The sequence below is a fragment of the Dasypus novemcinctus genome, chromosome 5 (genome assembly GCF_030445035.2).
Source record: "Dasypus novemcinctus isolate mDasNov1 chromosome 5, mDasNov1.1.hap2, whole genome shotgun sequence".
In the NCBI taxonomy this organism is placed as follows: domain Eukaryota; kingdom Metazoa; phylum Chordata; class Mammalia; order Cingulata; family Dasypodidae; genus Dasypus; species Dasypus novemcinctus.
This window is the reverse complement of record NC_080677.1, coordinates 139,189,601-139,211,568: the sequence shown is the minus strand read 5'-3', so window position 1 is coordinate 139,211,568 and position 21,968 is coordinate 139,189,601. Positions and strand designations below refer to the sequence as shown.

At 40.3% G+C, this 21,968-nt stretch overlaps 1 pseudogene; it reads left to right on the top strand.

The window, feature by feature from the left end:
* The window catches only part of LOC139439072 (histone-lysine N-methyltransferase SETMAR-like), a 42,974-nt pseudogene that overhangs the window by 5,230 nt on the left and 15,776 nt on the right, over positions 1-21,968 (top strand).

Here is a 21,968-nt window from a genome sequence, read left to right as displayed (position 1 = left end):
TGGACCTTGACTTTTCTTTGTTGGGAGATATTTTTTTTAAGATTTTTTAAAAACTTTTTCATTGTTTGCACTCACTGTCTGCTCATCTTTTTTTAGGAGTCACAGGGAAACAAACCCAGAGCCTCCCGTGTGGGAGGGAAGCACCTAATCACTTAAGCCGCCTCTGCTCCCTGTTTGTTGTGTCTCTCATTGTATTTCCTCACTGTGTCTCTTGGTTGTGTCATCTCACTGCATCATCTTGTTGCATCAGCTCACCATGCAGCTCATCTTCTTTAGGAGGCACCAGGAACTGAACCCAGGACCTTCTATGTGGTAGGCAGGACCCCAGCTGCTTGAGCTTCCCTGTTGAGAGATTTTTGATGACTGATTCAATCTCTTTAAATGTGACTGTTTGTTGAATTCTTGTATTTCAACAAGAGTCAGTGTAGATTGTGCATTTCTAAGAGTCTGTCCATTTCATCTAGGTTGTCTAATTTGTTGGTATACAGTTTCTCATAATATCCTCTTATAATATCTTTTATTTCTGTTGGGTAAGTCATAACTTCTCCCCTGTTTTCATACAGTCTGAAAGACAGAGTTAAGGGTTTCTGTTGAAGTTATGGAAACCTGTCCTGGTTTGTGCCTTTCGTGGACCCCAGAAAATTATGTCCTTAAACTAACCCATTCCTGTGCATGTAAGTCTATTGTATGTAGGACCTTTTGGTTAGATTTAGTTAAGGGACATTTTCCTTTTGATCATATCACTTTTGATTAGATTGCTTTAGTTAAGGACATTTGATTAGATTGTGGGGCCCAGGGTAGGGTCCTAATCCTTTCACTGGAGTGTTATATAAACTGAGGACTGAAAGTGGAGAAACACAGAAAAAGTCAGCTACCATTTTTACCCAGCTATGTGAGAGAGGACTCCAGGATCACTGACAGACATAGAAAGACAAAGGACCCCCAAGAGGCTGAGAAAGACATAGCCCAGGAAGAGACAAGCCATATGCCTGATCACCTACAGCTGAGCTAGAGAGAAAGTGAGCCTGGAAGAGAGAGAGAGAGTCGGCAGATGGAGGTCAAAGCATCTTAACTACCAGCAAATCTGATATTGGAGAATGAAACCTGAAATGGGCTTGCTGCCTCCTCATTCCTTGGAAGAGTTTATTTGAAGCAAATTTCTGAGATTGTAGAGCAGATTCACTAAGATCTCACACTGGATATTTCAATATTTTTAATCTTTGTTTTTCATTTGCTGTCATAGTTATTTTATTTACAAAATTCATCTATTTTCAAAATTGATAAAATTTGGACATTTTTTATGAATATAAAATATATTCATCTAATATATATTTATGTATTAGTCAGGGTTCTCTAGGGAAACAGAATCAGTAAGTGATATATGTAAATAGTATGAGATTTTATAAAATTCTCTCAAGTGATCATGGGGATGCACATGTCCAGATTCTGCAGGCAGGTTGCAAACGAGGGGCTCCAATGATAGTACAATGCAGGTCCTTTTTGAGTTCCTGGTAGATGTTGGCCATCCAAAGACAAGCTTGGAAATTTTCTCTGAATGCTGAAATCACTTCCCATTTTAAGGCATTCAGCTGATTAGATAGAACCTCACTCGTTGCTGATGGCAATCTTCCTGGTTGACTGTAGATATCTGTGTCCAAAAAACACCACATACTTCATCTAAATAAATCTGAATAGGCCAACTCCAAGACACATATTAATCAGAATGTCAAATGCTAAAGACAAAGAGAGAATTATGAGAGCAGCAAGAGAAAAGCAATGTATAACATATAAGGGATACTTATTTAGATTAAGTGCTGATTTCATATCAGAAACCATGGAGGCAGGAAGGCAGTGGTATAGCATAGTTAAGATACTGAAAGAGAAAAACTGCTAGCCAAAAATCTTATATATGACAAGACTGTCTTTCAAAAATGAGGGTGAGTTTAGAATATTCACAGATAAACAGAAACTGAGAGAATTTATACCAAAGAGACCAGCCTTGAAGGAAATACTAAAGGGAATGTTACAGCCTAAAAAGAAAAGACAGGAGAGGCTTGAAAGAATGTCTAGAAATGAAGACTATATCAATAACAGTAGCTAAAAGTGTCAAAAGTGTGAAAATAAAATATGACAGATAAAACCCAAAGGTTAAAATGGGTGAAATAAGAACCGCCTTTACAGTAATAACATTGAATGTTAATGGATTTAACTCCCCAATCAAAAGACACATACTAGTGATGGGTTAAGAAAATATGAACCATCTTAATGCTGTCTGCAAGAGAATCACCTTAGACCCAAGGATACAAACAGAATGAAAGTGAAAGTTTGGGAAAAGATATTCTATGCATGCAGTAACCAAAAAAATTTAAAAAAAGCTGGAGTAACTATACTTATATCAGATAAATTTTAAAAGCAAAGCTGTTATTAGAGACTAGGAAGGACTATACATACTAACAAAAGGGGTATATTATTCAGTCAAAGGGGTGCTGATGCAAAAGACCAGAAATCTGCTGAGTGTAATAAAGGGTATTTATTTGGGGTAAGAGCTTACAGATACCAGGCCATAAAGCATAAGTTACTTCCCTCACCAAAGTCTATTTGAAGCAAAATGGCTGCCAACATCTGTGAGGGTTCAGGCTTCCTAGGTTCCTACATTCCTGGGGTTTGCTTTTCTCTGAGTTCAAGTTTCCTTTCTTTCTGGGGCTGGCTTCTCTTTCCTCTGTGTTCTGACTTCCTGGGTCTCCAGCTTAAGTCTTCAGCATCAAACTCCAACATCAAAACCCCAAAATATACCAAATGTAAGATATTCGCTATAGTTAGTAGTAATGTTTTGATAATATTCTTTCATAGTTTGTAACAATTGTTTCACAACAATGCAAGATATTGGTGGTGGGGTAATGTATGGGAGACCTGTGTGATGATATGAATATTTGTTTTGTAAGTTCACAACTTATACTATACACTTATTATTTATGGATATTCATGTATGTATGATAAACTTCAATTTTAAAAAGTTAAAAAAACAAACAAAAAACCCACAAAAAAGACATATCAGAGAATAAACATTTTAGAATATTAAAATGTACAGTATGCAACAAAAAAGTACAAGACAAAGAAACAGGAAATGATGGCCCATCCAAAGGAAGAGGATAAAAATCCAGAAAACACCAATGAAGAAGACAATAATGCAGACATATCAAACAAAGACTTCAAAAAATGACCTTGTAGGGAAGTGGATGTGGCTGAAGCAATTGGATTCCCATCTACCATATACTAGATCCAGGATTTGATTCCCAGGTGCAGGCAAGGTGGCCTGCATGGTGAGCTGATCCGAGTAGAGTGCTGGCCCACACAGGAGGGCTGGTCCATGGAGGAGTGCTGGGCTGCATGGCAAGCTGGCCCTCATGGACAGCTGGGTCAGCAAGATGATGCAACAAAAAGAGACACTGAAGAGAGACAATAGATGCAGCAGACTAGGTTGCTGAGGTAGCGCAAGAGATTGAGCTCCTCTCCCCCATTCTGGAAAGTCCCAGGATCAGTTCCCTGTGCTGCCTAAAGAGAAGTCAAGCAGACACAGGAGAATGCACAGTGAATGGACACAGAGAGCAGACAATGGGGGGGCGGGGCATAGAGAAATAAATAAATAAATCTTTAAAACAAATGACCTTATATATGTTCAAGGAGATGAAGGAAAATACAGAGAAAAAGGTAAAGTAAAAGATACCAGGAAAACAAGGAATGAGCAATATGAGAGTCTTAGTAAAGAGAAAATTTTAAAAGGAACCAAACAGAATTATAGGAGCTGAAGACCACAATTGAAATAAAAAATACCCAGGAGGTTTACTAGACAGATTGGAGCTGGCAGAAGAAAGAATTAGTCAACTTGAAGACAAGATACTAGAAATGAGTCAGGCCAAAGTGTTAAAAGAAAAAAGAATCATTAAAAGTGAAATAGCCCAAGACATCTCTGGGACAGTAAACACACACATTATGGGAGACCCAAAAGCAGAAGGGGCAGAAAAAAACATTCAAAGAAATGATGACAGAGAACTTCCCAAACTTAGCAAAAAAACATGAATATGCACATCCAAGAAGCTCAGAGAATACCAACCTGTATTAACATGAAGAAAAATACAGGGTCATCATATATTGATCACACTAGCAAATGCAAAGGACAAGGAGAAAGTTCTGAAAGTTGCAAGAGAAAAGCAATGTGTTACATACAAGGGAGTCCCAATTATATTGAGTGCTGATTTCTCATTAGAAACCATGGAGGAAGAAAGGCATGGAAATACTTAAAATGCTAAGAGAAAACAATGGTTAGCCAAGAATTTTATATCTGGCAAGAGTTTTCTTCAAAAATGAGGGAGAGGGAAGCAGATGTGGCTCAAGCATTTGGGTGCCCACCTACCACATGGAAGTTTCCAGGTTCAGTTCCTGTGCCCCCTAAAGAGGAGACAAGCAGATACAGAGAGCACCTAACAGACACTGAAAGCACAAGACTAATGGGCAGCAAGCACAGATGGTGAAAGTGGGGATAAATAAATAAATAAAATAAATCTTTTTTTAAAAGGAGGAAAAGAATAAGACATTCTCAGATAAACAGAAGTGAGGTGAGTTCATCACAACTAGACCTGCCCTACAAGCAATGGTAAGGGGAGTTCTTCAGACTGAAACTAAACCACCAGAAGCAGTTCAAAGCAGCATAAAGAAATAAAGACCTGCAATAAAGGTAACCATTTCAGTAATTATATTATTGTAATACACTGTTTGATATGTAACTCCACTTCTTATTTACTACAGGTGTTAAAGTACAAATGCAAAAAAAAGTAAGATAATTCTATGTCTTTGGACATATAATGTACAAAGATAAAAGTGGTAACAAGTACAAGAAAAATGATGGTGGGAAAGAAGTGTATAGGAAAAGTAGATATGAATGCTATTGAGGTTAAGTTGGTTCAGACCAAATATAATTGTTACATATTCAGGACATTAAATTTTAACCTGTGTATGAGTCATGTACTTCAATAAAATTTCTTAAAATGAAAAAAAAAATTTTTTAACCCCATGGTGACAACAAGAAAATAGATGGAAAAAAAATATGTATATATCCAGACAGAAATGAGAAGGCATTCAATATGTAGAGCATAAAAAATCAAATAAATATAAAAGTAGGCATTAAGGGGAGTAAGAGACAAAACAGGTATAAGACTTGCAAAGGGGAAGTGGATGTGATTCAAGCAATTAAGCTCCCGCCTACCACATGGGACGTACTGGGTTTGGTTCCCAGTGCCTCCTAAAGAAGACAAGCAAGAAAATGAGCTGGTGGGATGGGCAGGCACTGCGAGCTGATGCAACAAGATGACACAACAAAGAAGCATGTTAGAGGTTCCCCCTTACATGGTTTGCAAGGATTAGCAGGTCATAAGACTGTGACACAAATCTGAAGAAAACAGCCTCCAGCCATACCTCTCAAGAATAAACAAAGTGAAGCAGGTAAGGGCCTTTACCTCCTCTGGGCCCAGGTACCATCAACCCCTCCTGCATTCCAAGACTTCCTAGCCCATTTTCCCTGGCCATTTGACCCCAGGATGTACTCAGTTTCCCCACCTATTGATGTACTGTAGAAAGCATACCCACCATCCTCCAGGGGCAGGCCGAAATCTCTCTTCAGACCCCCGCCATTGGGAGAGCTTCCTAATAAACTTCCTGCCGGTAATTGTCAGTCTCCCTGTCCCATTAAGTGCCACTTTTCCTCTAATATTTGGTGCTGAAAACCCAGGTCTGGGGTCACATTGAGACTGATTGATTGGTGAGGAATATCTGCCCTGCTGCTGCCAAAAGAACCCATCCAACACTGGACACTGAATCATAGCTGGGTGAGTCAAGGATTTCTCCGCTGGAGGATCCTGCTCTCTCTCTCTTTTTCTATTGTCCAGGATAATCTGCAGAAAAAATCCTAGCATTAGGTTAGTGATCCTTACTGTCTCCAGGGGCCACGGTGGGTGGGAGGTCTGAGTCCTCATAGGAAGAGACCCCTTGGCTGAGGAGATTTCTGGTCCCAAGTGTGGTCTCCTGTTTCCTTAGGTGATTTCTGACTGATTTGGGGATGCCTGTCTCACTTGGAACCTCCCCTGTTCTTTCCTTTCTAGAGATCCTTAGTCTCACCCAATCCACCTAAAACGGAGAATTCAATTTCAGCCCCTCCAAAAACCATGCCTTTGAGTTGTCTTCTTCACAACCTTAAAACTCTAAACCTGGAAGGAGATATCAGACCTGAAAAGCTCAATTTCTGTTTGACCTCTGTGTGGCCGCAATACGAACTGGACAATGAAAGTCAATGGCCAGGGAAGTGGTTGTGGCTCAATTGATAGAGCATCCACCTACCATATGGAGGGTCAGGGTTTGATACCCAGGGCCTCCTGACCCATGTGGTGAGCTGGCCCATGCACAGGGCTGCCTTGTGCAAGGAGGGCCATGCCACGCAGGGGTGTCCCCTGCATAGGGGTGTCCCATGTGCAAGGAATGTGCCCCCTAAGGAGAGCTGCCCGGCACGAAAAAAGTGCTGCCTGCCCAGGAGTGGCGCCACACACACAGAGAGCTGATGCAGCAAGATGACACAACAAAAGAAAGTGACACAGTTTCCTGGCACCACAGGACAAGAATGCCGGTGGAAACAGAACACACAGTGAATGGACACAGAGAGCAGACAACATGGGGGAAGGGGAAATAAATAAAACAAACCTTTAAAAAAAAAGAAAAAAGAAAAAAAAAAGAAAGTCAATGTCCAGAAAATGGAACTTTTGAATTCCAAGGTCTCTGACACTTCAAGAACTTTATCCTGCACAGTGGTAAGGGGCTTGAGGTTCCTTACATTCAGGCCTTCTTTCATCTTTGTAATCACCCCTCTCTGTCAATCCTGTTCTTCTTTTACACCAAAAACCTTTTCAAAAGCTTTCTTCTTCCTCCCTTCTGCCCCCAAATCTCCCCAAAACCTCAACTTTGATCCAGCTGATAAGGCTCCCACTGCACCTCTTCCCTATAAACCTCAGACATCACTGCACCCCCACCCTCCTCATCCTCTGACTCCCCTTCCTCCCCCACCTCGTCATCACCACCTTCCACCCCTCTCTCTCCCCTCCTCAGACAGGCGCTGGGGCTGGTGCTCACCTCCCCACCTCCAACAGACAGAAAACGCTTCTTCCAATTCCAAGCCCGCCGCCCACGCCCTCCTCCACCGCCGTTTGCCTCATTAGCACCCCCGATTTACTCCTTCCTCCTCCCGTTCTTCACGCTTCCCCTTGACCCTGCTCCCTTCTCCCCACCCACCACCCACTCTCAGACCCAACTGCCTGCTCTCCAGCCTCCTTCCACAGCTCCTATCCTCCCTCTCCAGAAAGCGGCCCAGGCAGAAAGCATCATGCGCATTCATACCCCCTTCTCCCTCTCTAATCTCTCCCAAATCAAGCACCCTCTTGGGTCCTATTCTTCTGATCCATCTCATTTTATCAGAAATTTCAAGACCCACCTGTCCCTAATAACCTTAACAAACTTACCATTGCTCTCCTCTTGCACATAAGCTTTTAGCTAACTCCTATCTGTCTAAGTGTACTCCTAAAAAGCAATAATCCAAAATATATGTGTTAAATACCTATCGATCTAAACTGCTAAATTAAAGCTTAACAGCATATTCCTAACTGGTTGCTAGTAAAAGTGTTTCCAAACAAGCTTGCATATTACAAGCAATACTGATTCCAGAAAAAATCTTAAAAGCAGTAAAATCAAAGGTACAAAATAATGAAGTCTAAAAATAGCCATACCAAAGGAGTAAATATTACGAATCAAGTCAATGAATTTTGTTTCTGTCAGTGTGTTGTAACTCTTTTTGTGTTTGTCTGTTTGTTCAGTGCCAGTGTATATTTTAATACCTCCAGGTGGTAATATTAAATTGATAAATGAAAATTCCTAAACGAGCTCTGTTCAAATGGCCAAAAATTAAGTGCTTATATTAATAAATATGAATGCTAATAATACAAATTTGCATTTGTATATTAAATCTTTAAAGTGATGAAAATTGTAAGTCTTAACTAATGAAATTACTATAAATCTCTTCTTAAAAAATAGTTCTTGCCTAAATTGAAATGAATAGTTTTTCTTCACAGAATGAAATGAAGGATGTGAAACTTAAATGGATATTGAAAGAAGTAAATAGTTTGTAGGAGTGCTGATTGAAATTTATTAAGTTTGTTCAAGAAAGTGTGTTTTGTTCTAAGATAAAATGCCTGGTTTTCATAAAATCAGAATGGAAGTACATAAGACAAAACTTGACTGCATACAGCAAGCTGTAGAAGGTGTTGTGGTAGCATTAAGTGAGGGAATGTGTTTTGTGAAGGCAGAGTTTGTCCTGAAATGAAGTCACTATACTCTATGCAGTTAGGAATAGCTATAAGAAGTTTGTAGGAGCATTGCTTAACCTGAAATATTCAAATGGCTAATTATAAGAAGTCATTATTAAACAGAAACTGAATTGATGATTAACTCCATAACAGGAAAACCTGTCTGAAGCCACCTCAATCTGCATAATATAGTGGTGATATGGTGAAAATAATTTTTATTCCATTGGGAATTCTAGGTTTTCATAAAATAATGAGGAAAGTAGTTTTTCCTGCATTCCTAAAATAGAATACCTGTTAATTAATATAATCATGGTAATTGTATGTTTTAAGAAATTTGCTTGACACAGTTCCCAAAATCATTTTAATAACTTATGTATGTAGGGTACATAAAATACACTTTTATTATTAAAGTAAAAGACGAACAATTTTGTCCTAAAATAAAACAACTGGTTATGAAAAAAAGTTAAAATATAAAACAAAACTGAATGAATAAAGAAATTTTTGTAGCTAAATTTAAGTAAAATTTATTATGTCTATATATAAAGGTTTAAAAGCTATAATATCAAATAGTATACAGATGCAAAGTTAAAATTTTGTTCTTTCTCTGTTAAAATAACAAAATTCTCCAAATCAACGGTATGGTTCAGCAAAAGTTTGCAAAAAGTTTTTCTCATGTCTAATCAGTATACAAAAGAAAAATCTCCTTTATCAAAAGAGTCTCTTATACTTTAACCTTATCATTTCCTTGGCTGTTGAAGAAAAAGAAATCTTACCACTTTTAAAAGAACATAATGTTCAAACCTGTCTTCTCAGAGTCAAATCCTGAAAAATATCTTTAAGTGTTATGAAATTAAAAGAGATTCTTTAACCCTCTGTTCATCAAAGTTGTATTAGTAAAATGTTCATATGAATCCTAAAGAATGCATAAAATTTCTGAAGCCCTAAAAATATTTCTGCATAATATTAGGTAAAGTATAGTGTTGTTAATCAAGGCTTTAATTATTTTTTAAAATGGTATGTGTCACAGAAACAACCTCTCCCTCTAGAAATCAAGAGGTGGATGCTTTAGCTCGTGTTCCTCTGATTTGCCCCACTTCCGCTAAAGAAGCAGTTCTCTGGCTGCAGAAAAAAAGAGTACCCAACAAGGGCTGCCAGGGGTGGTGCATAAGAGTAGATTATTGTAGATTAAAGTTACACCACTGCTGTCTGCAGTTGTCCCAAATTTTGCAAGTTGTTCCAAAAATTAGTATCCAGTTATGTCACTATCGCTGTTTTAAAACTTGCTAAGGCTTTCTTTAGTATCTCTTTATTTATTTATTTTTTTTATTAATTTTTTTATTTTTTATTGACTTTGTAATAATATTACATTAAAAATATATATGTGAGGTCCCATTCAACCCCACCCCCCCACCCCCCCTCTCCCCCCCCCAACAACACTCGTTCCCATCATCATGACATATCCATTGGATTTGGTAAGTACATCTTTGGGCACCTCTGCACCTCATATACATTGGTTCACATCATGGCCCATACTCTCCTCTATTCCATCATGTAGGCCCTGTGAGGATTTACAATGTCCGGTGATTACCTCTGAAGCACCATCCAGGGCAGCTCCATGTCCCGAAGACGCCTCCACCTCTCATCTCTTCCTGCCTTTCCCCATACCCTTTGTCCATTATGTCCACTTTTCCCAATCCAATGCCACCTCTTCTATGTGGACACTGGATTGGTTGTGTCCATTGCACCTTTATGTCAAGAGGAGGCTCAGATTCCACCTGGATGCTGGATGCAATCCTCCCATTTTCAGTTGTAATCACTCTAGGCTCCATGGTGTGGTGGTTGTCCTTCTTCACCTCCATCTTAGCTGAGTGTGGTAAGTCCAATAAATCAGATTGTAGGTGCTGGAGTTTTAGTATCTCTTTAGGCAATCAAGCCAGCCTGCATTCACCTTCAGGTGAAATAGCTGAAGGTGTATTTTGCAGTGCTTCCCCAAGGCTGTGGGCATAACCCAAGCATCTGTCCTCACCCGGTAACAAAAATTCTGGCTGCTCACACTCAAAGCAGTTAATTATGATAAAATTAAAGAAGTTTCACAGAAACCTGATAAAATCCAGTTGCTTTCATGAATAGATTAACCAAGTCTCTCCTTAAATACACCAATTTAGATCCTCAGTCAAACTCTGTGGTCAATTGCACCTACACACCCACTTTATCACCATCTTATCCCCGCATTAGAAAGAAGTTACAAAAGTTAGTCAAATCCATCAGAAAGACCTGCCTAAAGCGGCATTCGAGGTCTCTAGCAATAGAGAAGAGGAAGCCAAATTTAAACGAGGTCAGGCTAAAGCCTGGCTCCTAGCTGCTGCCCTCAGTTTGAGTCTGGAAAACCTAATCTCTTTCCTTCTTTCCTGGACCCTGTTTCAAGTGTGGAAAAGATGGGCATTAGTCACGTTCCTGCCCAGGTCCCAGACCCCTGCCAGCACCTTGCTCGGTGTGACATCTCAAGGGTCACTGGAAGTCAGACTGCCCTGAAAATCCTGTTTCCAGGAAAGCTCCTCCAGCACACCCTAAAAACCCAGAGCTGGGATCCTCCTTTCCAGACCTCCTCAGATTAACGCAGGACGACTGACGGGTCCCTGGTTTGAGACGGCACCACATCTCCATCAGTAAGTCTGAACTGAGGGTTAGCTTCAAGGTTGGAGGTAAGCCAATCTCCCTTTTAATTAACACAAGGCCGTATAGTCAGTCCCCTTAGCAAAAAGCCAAACGGGAGCATGCACCTTGTACAAGATGTTGAACGTATTAATAAAACCACACAACCCAGCATTCCTTGAATTCCTAATATCTTTGTAAACAGCATTTCCAGTCACCTCTGAATGGGCTGATGTTGTAATTAATATCCTGTTAACAGAAATAATTCCCAGATTTAGCCTTCCCTCGTCTCTGCAGTCAGGTAACAGGACAGCCTTCACCCCACAGATCACCGAAGGGGTTTGTAGTGCCTTAGGAATTACCTGGAAGTTACATATTCCATACAGACCTCAATCCTCTGGAAAAGTTGAGCGTATGAACGGGATCCTAAAACAACACTTAACCAAATTAACAAAGCCGGCTCACACACCATGGACTGACTTTCTGCCCTTAGTCTCATGAGAATTTGAACCCTTCCTCAAAAACCACACTTCTGAGCCCCTTTGAAACCATGTATGGACACCCTTTTACCCTTACCAATATACCCCTCCAATCATCAATATAGTTGGCCTAACACAAATGTGTTCATTAAGACCAACAAAATCAACAAACCTTTAACTAGACCAACAAAGGAAGAAAGAGAGAGGATACAAGTAACAAAAATCAGAAAGGGAAAGGGGACATTACTACCAACCTCACTGAAAACAAAAGGACTTTTAAAGTGCATACTATGAACAACTGTCTGCCAATAAATTAGATAAAGCTAGATGAAATGGGCAGATTCCTAGAAACACACAAACTATCTACATTGACTCAACAAGAAATTCCTATATCAATAGCATATGGTTCATTTCTTTCCATGCCTTATCAGCTGTTTAGCTGCTCTGTTCTCTTCAGCTACAGTCTATGTAGTGAAAGGCTCACCTCTCCACAGAGCTCCAGGATCAAACAGGACAGAGCTATCTCTTCTTCCATGTCTATGGAGTTCTCTCTTCCTGTGTCTTCTTTGTCTTCTTGAGTGATTGTCCATTTATATCAGCCCACCAAGAGGGTGGGGACTCAAACAGAGTCATGCCCTAATGATGTGTCATATCAAAGCCCTAATCTTTCTTTAATTTAAAGATGTATTTTTTATTTTTTTTTCTCCCCCCTCCCCCAGTTGTCTGCTGTCTGTGTCCATTTGCTGTGTGTTCTTCTGTGACCACTTCTATCCTTATGCAGCACAGGCAATATGTGTTTTTTTTGTTGTGTCAGCTCTCCATGTGTGCGGCGCCATTCCTGAGAAGGCTGCACTTTCTTTCACACTGGGCAGCTCTCCTTACGGGGCCTTGCTCGTGGGGCTCCCCTACGCGGGGACACCCCTGCGTGGCAGGGCACTCCTTGCGTGCATCAGCACTGAGCATGGGTCAGCTCCACACAGGTCAAGGAGGCCCGGGGTTTGAACCGCGGACCTCCCATATGGTAGGCAGATGCCCTATCCGTTGGGCCAAGTCCGCTTCCTTCAAAGCCCTAATCTTAACATAATTTAATCAAAGACATCACAGTTGAATCTAATACAATCAAAGCAGATCAGACCCAGCAGAATAGATAAGTTCACAAACAAAATCTCTCTTTTAGGGATTCATAAATCCCTATAAGTCTCAAACGGCCACATCCACTTTCACCACTGTTACTCAACATTGTACTGGAAGTCCTTGCCAAAGTAATTAGACAGGAAAAGGCATCTAAAAAAGAAAAAAATATATTTAAAAAGGATCATTTATCTCCAAACATGCTTCTTATTGAAGGACTTTCAAGGATTTAAAAAATACTATTTTTATTAAAGAAAATTTCAAACATAATTAAACAGAGAGAATAGTATAATTAACCTCCATTGCCATATCACCAAGCTCCATGTTCTTCAACTCATGGCCAATTTTTTATAATTTCTACCCCACCCATTAACCACCCTTTCCCATTATTTTGAAGCAAATTGCAACATCATTTCATCTGTAAATATTTTCAGTTTGTATCTCTAAAATAAAATGGGATTTTTGTGAAAACATAATTACAGTATTATTACACTAGAGAAATTAACAATAATTGTGGAGTGAGTTGCTACATGGTATGCTTCAGGACTTTCAAAAATCTATTTGTTTATATATAGCCATTCATTTTCCTTGTCAGTCATTCATTTCTCTGTGCTACCATAGTATTATCACAAGAATCCTAACTTGCTCTTCCAGCTCCTGGTGCCCTCAGGTGTTCTTTGGCTTGTGGCAGCCTAACTCCAATCTCTGCTTCTATCTTCACTTGGTCATCTTCTCCCTGTGTCAGTCTGTCTGTGTTTCTTCACTTTTAAAAGCCATCAATCATGTTGGATTCTGGCCCACCCTAATTCAGTATGACCTCATCATAACTTAGCTACAAATGCAAAGACCCTGTTTCCAAATAAGGTCACATTCATAGGTACCGGGGTGGAGACTTGAACATATCTATTTAAGGGGTACAATTCAACCCATAACTGTGGCCTTCTTGCACATTTTACAAATTTGCAGTGGCCACAGTCCCAATAACCAAGCCTGACTTGAGTTGTCTTTCTCTTCCAACCAAAATCTTTGAAACCTCTTATTTCCATTTCCCCTAGAGTCATATATCTCTGGCACCAAATGCAGATTGAGCATGAGCTCTGTCTTGTCAAATTGACTCCACAGTGACTTGTGAACAGATGATTTCGAGCCTTTTGCAGAAGAATTGCTTAGGCCTGTTGGAGCTGTCTCTTAGAGAAGGTTTCTTCCTTATCCCCACATTTTAGTCAGATAAGATTTTGAACTGAAGCTATTGTGGGAGTTACTATCGGATCAGTAGGAACCCTTACCTCTGCCTTGGGCTCCTAAATTCTGTCTTTCCTCAGCCTTACAAGTTCCAAGGCTTGAGCTGAATTTTTTCCACAAACCATCAAGATCACGCTGCAGCAGCCAGTACCAAAGGCCTTAGCATTCCCTTAAGCTGCCCTCCCAGGCTATGCCTCTGCTGAGGCTCACAGCCCACAGCATTTCCGAGGTCCATGACCCACACCTTTACTGATGCTCTCACCTGTCCAAGAGACTCCAGGTGCAAATAACCAGTTTCATGTGGATGAACCCCCCAGAAGCTATAGTTGCCCAGTAAGGTCAAACCTGAGTGTGGCCTACAACTTAAGTCTTCTTCCACATGCTGCAGCAATATATGGGGAACAGCTGTAGGACGCACTATTAGTTACTGCCAAGCCTCATAGGTAACAGCTTGTAGGGCCTCTTAGTACAAGGCCTCCAAAGCCTAAAGCCACCCCTCCAAGGCCCTGCCACAAGTCTCACCCTTTAGACATTAAACTGTTTCCCAAATGTCTATGTGTCAAGTTCCAAGGCCTTGGAAATGAGAGCAGAGAGGAGAGGAGGCTGACCGTTCATTTGAGAGAGAGGAGTTTTGGTAGAGCAATGTCCCAGAGGGGGGCCTGCAGACTTAGGACAAGAATGCAAGTGAAGAGCCCAACTCTGAACAGAAGAAAGCCTGCTATGCCTGATTCAGGGAAAAGGAAAGGCAGCCTCATAGCCTCACTATTATTTGGGAAGTAGGAGGCAAGATCATCTGCAGAGAGAAAAGATAAGCAAAGCCCTTTATTTCATGAGTGTAGGCTTTGCATTCATCAACATTTACATTTTCTTTTTACCTAAAGCTCCTATTTTTTTGTAGGGATTTTCTATTTGTTTTGTTGTTGTTGTTGTTGTTGTTTTAAAGATTTATTTCTTTATTTTTCCCCCTTCCCCTCCTCCCACCCTGCTGTTTTTGCTGTCTGTGTTGTCTTCTCTTCTCACTTTCTCTCTTCTAGGATTCACTGGGATTTAATCCTGGAGACCCCTGATGTGGAGAGAGATTCCCTGTCAATTGCGCCACCTTAGTTCCTGGTTTCTGCTGCACTTCACCTTGATTCTCCCCTTGTCTCTCTTTTGATGCATCATCATCTTACTGTGTGACTCACTGTGTGGGCACTGGCTCACCATGCAGGCACTTGTGTAGGCACTGGCTCACCACATGGACACGGTTTCTCTACTTCTTTTTCATCAGGAGGCCCCAGGATTGAACCCGGGTCCTCCCGCATAGTAGACAGAAGCTCTATCACTTGAGCCACATCTTGTTCCCTCTATTTGTTTTTAATAAAAACTGAACTGTGTCCAATACAAAATACATAATTATAATTTTACAGATACATCATCTATATAACCATGTAGTTCTTTAATAAAACTTTATACATACTGTCAATTACAGATTAAGCAACATTCATAAATAACCACATATGCTTTCAACTTTTAAAGATAAATAATGTTTAAAATGTTACCAAGTAGTAAAGTATTGTTCAGAGGCAGAAGACTTAGATCCTAGCCCCTCCTCTGATTCTTCCTATGTGACTTTGGGTAAGTCATTTAACTTCATAAACTTTATCTGCCAAGTGGGCAAAATGCCTTACTGGACTGATGGTTTAGGCCTGCCCCAGAGGTGCTCTTGAAATCTGTATTTTGGTGGGTGACATAAATATTGAATAAGCCTAGTTGTTTTAAAGTGCTGTTATTAGCACAAAAACACTTGTTCTCAAAGAACATTTTGCTAAGTTCATAGGCCAAAAGAAAAAAGTTTAACAATAAACAATACCAAAAGACTCGGTATTGATAATATGCTGTTAACATTCTACTGATTCTATTTTTATGCATTATCATCATCATTTTAATCATTTAAAAAGGTTAGACATTTAAGAGGGTGTTTGGCAGTCAGTCAATGTGTGGGAAACAGGAGGCCAAATTGCAAATGCTCCACGTTGCTTTGGACAGCTATTAGCTGCCAGAATAGTCAAGGAGATTTCCTCCTCGCAAAACAGAGCAAAGTATTAAATCTCAAAGTGTACTCTGTTCTGGAAAGATATACTTACACTTCTGTTCAAAGTCACCTAAAAATAATTAAGTGCTGAAGTATATAAAAACAGCAGTGAAAAATGAAAGCTACCATTTGTTGCACATTCATTATATGTCAGATAGTACACTATACGCAGTAAACTTCTCACAGCAATCCTAGGCAGTAAATATTATTATCCACATTTTACAGATGTAGAAACTGAAGCTTAGAAAGAGAGTTAAATAACAAATTTCACAGCTGGTAATTGGCACAGCTAGGATTCAAATCCAGACTGTGTAACTCCAAAGGCTGGTACTGTTTGCCTCAGAGACATTGCTTCATAATCTACAGTCAGCCAGAGTTTAATTTCTAACAATATACATGAAACTTAGCCTCAAAGATACCCATTAAACTTTTTTTGTTTACTCTCGGGGAAAAAATGCTGTAAAACAAGCTGATGTTGTAAAGACAATATTATAAAAAGCACTTAACTTAAGTAATTTTCAGTAGTTAAACATCAGGGCAGCATACTTTGCCAAAGAATGAAGGTGTTTTATTTAAAATTACACTGGCATGGGACCATCAAACTATCCATATCATTTTCATTAAATTGAGATACAGATTTATTTAGGGCATTAAATCTCTTCTGATACAAGAGTTTATTTAAGAGCCAAGGCCAGAAGCAGCAGAGATTCTTGAGGAATCAACAAACTGTGAGAAATCCAGAAACATCAGAAATTTTGTTCAGTGGTGGTGGTAAGGTTGTAACTCTAACAAATCTAAGAAGGAGGGCCCCCTCAACATTGTACCCTCATCAGTTGTAGTACAACAGTGTACAATGTGTATTTGCAAGGGAGTGAGGAAAGCTAGATATGGTCTCAAAGGGCCTGGGTTCAAATCTCGTGTACCAGGCCAGAGATCAAGTCAATTCACCTCTGAGATTTGTTCACTTATGTCTAACACACAGATGAAAATACCTATCATTAAATCTGAAAAATCTGTCAATGAAAAGTCTAGCTTAGTGCTGGGCCTATTGTAGATACTGTTAAATGTTAAATAATTGAATCATGTCATCATTTAAAATATGTCCACAAATTCTTCAACATTTCCTTTAAAGGATAGAGCCTAATCTCCCTACCCTTGAGTGTAGGTTGGATTTTGGGGCTTGCTTTTACAAATAGTCCTTGGAGACCAGTTTATAAGACACTATGGCTTCCTGCTTTCTCTTTCTCTCTCTCTTTCTCTCCAGTCACTGCTCTGGGGAAAGCAAAATACCATGTCGTAAGGATACTCAAACAGTCCTGTGGAGAAGCCCAGATGATGAGGAACTGAAGCTCCTGCCACCAAACTGGTGAGTAAGCTTAGAAGTGGATTTTCCAGCCCGGGTCAAGCCTTCAGATGACTGTTGCCTCTGCCAACGTTTTTTTTTGCAGAAATATATATATATACATATATATATATATATATATATATATGTATATATATAATTAGAGAAGTTGTGACCTTACAAAACAATCATTCACAAAGTGCAGAATTCCCATACAACATCCCTCCACCAACACATTAACTGTGGAACATTTGTTACAGACTATTACCACTAAGTTCTATCTAATACATTTGGTATATTTTTCCATACCGTCCCCCCCCCCCACTATTATTAACACAGTACCTTCCTTAACATTGATGCAATAATATTACAGTATTGCTCTTAACTATAGCCCATAAGTTATATTGAATGCATTTTCCCCATTCATCTCCATAAAATTACGACCTTGTAGTAGTGATGTTCATTTGTTCTAGTTCATAGAAGGATATTCTTGTATTTGTACTATTAATCGCAGTCCTCATCCACCTCCATGCTCACTGTTATTCGGTCCCTAGATTATTCTCTAGCTTTCTTTCATTTGACATTTACATCCCTAGACTACACCATGCAGCCACAATCCCATTTATAAAGCAGCTGTGATAGTTAAATTCACTGTGATGTGCCACCATCATGCCCTTGCCAACATTTTGATGGCAATCTTATGGGAGACCCTGGGCAAGAATTACCCAGCTAAGCCAAACCCAAATTCCTGGCCCACAGAAACTGTGAGATAAGAAATGCTATTTTTTTAGGCCCTAAAGCTAACTCTTTCGGTAGTCCAGCACAGGTAACTAATACAAAATTGGAATCTGTAAAGTATTCATAAGACCAGGTCGCAGGTCTGACATCATAAAAAGGCTTGCAAGCTGGAGCCTGGCAGTGCCGTTTACAATCCTTGGGCCCTGATCTATAAGTCTGAAGAGAAATTTCCAGAACCAAGCCAGGCAGAGGCACTGGAGGGGTTGGAACACTGCATGTCTGGACTGTGCTCGGCTGTATGTCCACCTGGTTCAAAATTGCCAGTGACTGAAAGGGAGCCCTCCCAATCAGAGGTTCTGAATAATATGCAATTACACCTCCAAACCTACGTCTGAACCCCAGCTTTGCCTTCTTGGAAGCCACATTCAATGTTCAAGGACCGAAGCTTACTTTTTTTAATAGAGGAGATTGCTAACTGTTTCTAAAAAGCCTACTCTGTTTTTCCATTCACCCCAAACCCATTGGTCATAAAGGGAATCTGGCAAAGGAACCATAATGGATCAGTGAAAAGTCACCTGTCATTCTCAAAAAACAGTCCAAGATTTCCAAATCCATCTGGGAGTGAGAAAGAGCATTTTTTTTTTTTTTTGGTGATGGTACTAGGGGCTAGGGATTGAACCCAGGACCTCCTATATGGGAAGTCAGCACTCAACCCTGAGCCACATCCCCTCGCCTAAGTTGATTTTTTTTGTTTGTTCGCTCGTTGTTTGTTAGTTTGTTTTTAGGAGGCTTGGTTAACAGAACTGGGACCTCCCATGTGGAAGGCAGGCCCTGGACCACCTGATCCACATCCGCTCCCCAAGAGGATCTTTACATAGAAAGGGCAGCATGGTTATTATGAACATGTAGTTTTCATTGAACATCAGTTACCAAAACAGGGACCACAAATTTTGCCTTGAAATTATCATCCAGTCTCAACCCATTTACATACAGAAACCTTGTTTCACTTAAGCCTCCACCATTTTTTAAGTTAAAATATACCTTCCTTTTCTCTTTTCTCTGTTCCACAATTCTTTTTCTTCTCAGAAAAAAATGTAACGGACACAGGAGCAAAGGCTTCTTGATAGAAAAGGTGTAACCATCAAACTAGGCTAAGCCAAGCTCAAACACAAACCCCTGATCACAGTGATTCTAACAGCAAAGGTCTGCATGTTGCTCACGCAGGGTCTGCTGTGGGCCTCGGCAGCAGCAACGACTCAACCACCCAGGTTGCTTGGCTCTTCTGCTTGACCATCTCCGCACAAATGCCATTCCACCCTCTCCACTACAGGGGAAGAGAACACGGAGGATCGCACAGCCGCAACGAAATGCTTCGGCCTAGCGTCATGCCTGGTACTTCCGCTCATGCCCCATTGGCCGGAACGAGGCCCAGGGTCGCTGGTCCTACCTAAGAGCCCAGCGGTAAGGAAGTGGAATCTGCCTGAGGGCGGGGAAGGAAAGGAGAAAACAGGCTGAGAAGGATTCATTCAACAAATGTTTGCGTGCTTACTGAGCCAGGAACTGGAGAAGGGAGGCTTTTCAGTGGCCTATCTCTCTGTTATTTTGTAAATCTCCCCTACACCTGGTCTGACTTCATACCCTCAAAATCAGAAATGCTGGCTGGCTAATCAACAAACTAAGCTAAAATCCTCTCTAATAGAGCAAATACAATAAAAACTACAACAGTTTATGAAGTTGGTATTGTTAAATCCATTTTACAGAAAGAAAATTAAACAATATTAATTTTTGTTTGTCATGCAATTTACTTCTTCTAATTCCTATCTCATTTGTCCAATCTTCTCATCCTCCCATTCTTGAAAGGCTAGAATCTTTTTTTTTAATTATTAATTTCATCTTTGGGCCCATATGGTTAATTAGAGGTCAACATCAGCTGATAAAATGCTACAGTGCCATGTATCTCAAATTTGAGGGATATGTTATATCTTTGTTACAAAGAAAAGAAAAGTTAACGCAAATGTGGCAGATTGTATTCTGTATATTCTATGGCCCCCGAAAAACTGCCAATCCCACGTCTTCTTCCAGAATCTTGCCACCTCCACCCCTCATCAAGAGGTGGAGTTTACTTTCCCTCCACTTGAACCTGACGGGGCCCACTTAACCACCTCTATGACTAGGATTCCAAGGCCATTCCAAGGTCAGGTCATAACAAGTGATATGGCTTTCACCTTTCTCTATCTATCTGTATCTATATCATCTCTCAATGCTCGCCGTTGCAACCCAGTCACGGAATTGTAAGGAAACCCAAAAACTACATGGAAAGATTATGCGTAGGTGTTCCAGCCCACAGTCCCAGCTAAGGTCCCAGACGACATCTAACATCTACTTTCAGATGTGTGGGTGAAATGAGCTTTCAGAGGATTCCAGCACCTAGCTGTGGATGGCTCCAGCTGAAGCTGAGTGGAGCAGAGACCAGCAGTCCCTGCGGTGCCACCCGAATTGCAGACTCGTGAGCAAAATAGATGTTGTTGGTGTTGTTTTAAGCTATTAAATTGTGGGGTTATCTGTAACAGCAACCTATAATTGGAACAGGCATAAATTAAAAGAGGATGTATTAATAATAATTTTTAAAAGGGGGAGTGTATTCATTTGTAACTAGAAGGTCTGGGAGATGGATGGGCTTCAGGATAAGTGTGTTTTAGCTGTTCCAATGTGTCATGAAGGATGCAGTTTCTTTTGGCTTCTACCCTCCTTTATCCCAACACTGGTTTTTCATGTGTTTGCAAAATGGCAGCAGAATTCCAGGTTTCATTTACATATACCAGAAAGGGAGAAAGTGATGACTTCCAGTAGCTCATCCAGAAAAACAAGGAACTCATGTCTACAGATGCTCTCCATAAACCTCTCCTGGTGTCTCTGTCTCCCATTGGGTCATATGCCCATTCCTGAATGAACCCCTAAGGAAATGCCATGTGCTAATTGGGGTAGGTCTTAATCAATCACAGTGACAAAGAGGATAAATTAAAGAAATCAGAGTGATCCTTGCAGTTAAAGATGGAATCAATCTCTCTACCAAGCCCCCCACTATACAGCTGTCAGACCATGGGTCAGGGGAAGGAGGAATGGAAGGGATTTTGAAGGAATGAAATGGCAGTGTCCTCTAGATGTATGACAAATGCCACACAATGGGTTGGCTTAAACAACAGAAAGTTATTGTCTCATGGTTTGGGAGGCTTGAAGTTCAACATTCAATATATTGGCAGGGCTTGAGGTAGCGCTCTGGCAATCCATCTCCTTGGGGCTGCTCCTCTGATTTCTGCAGACTTTTGGCTTTCTACTTCTGTGTCCCATTTCCTTTGCTTAAACGGACTTCAGCTTTATGGATTAAGGTCCACCTGATTCAATTTGTTTTCACCTAAATAGGATCTTAGAAGATCTTATTCACAAATGGGTCCACAGCTTAACTACTACGAACATCTGCAAAGGTCCTATTTACAAATGGATACATAGACACACCCTAACTCACTTTAACATATTTGAAAAGGCTATTTATGAATGAGTTCACACTCACAAGACGGGGGATTAGGATTTATACATGTCTTTTGTGGGAGACATGATTCAACCCCAATACAAAGGTTGATTTAGTTGCTTCTCCACCCATGACAATTTCATCTCAGAGAATAATCACAAGACTGATGGCTCAGTGAAGAGCTACATAAAGCTTCACATGCATGGATATATTCCTCTGGAAATTGGAATTTGTGTTCACAATCTATTTGAGAGCATAAGCCCTGACTTGGTAATAAAAACATTGCGACAAATGTTTCACAGAAGTGCAGGGTGTTGATGATGGGTTGATATATGGAACCCCTGTATGATGTTATGCATGTTTGTTTTCTAAGTTCACAACTTTTACT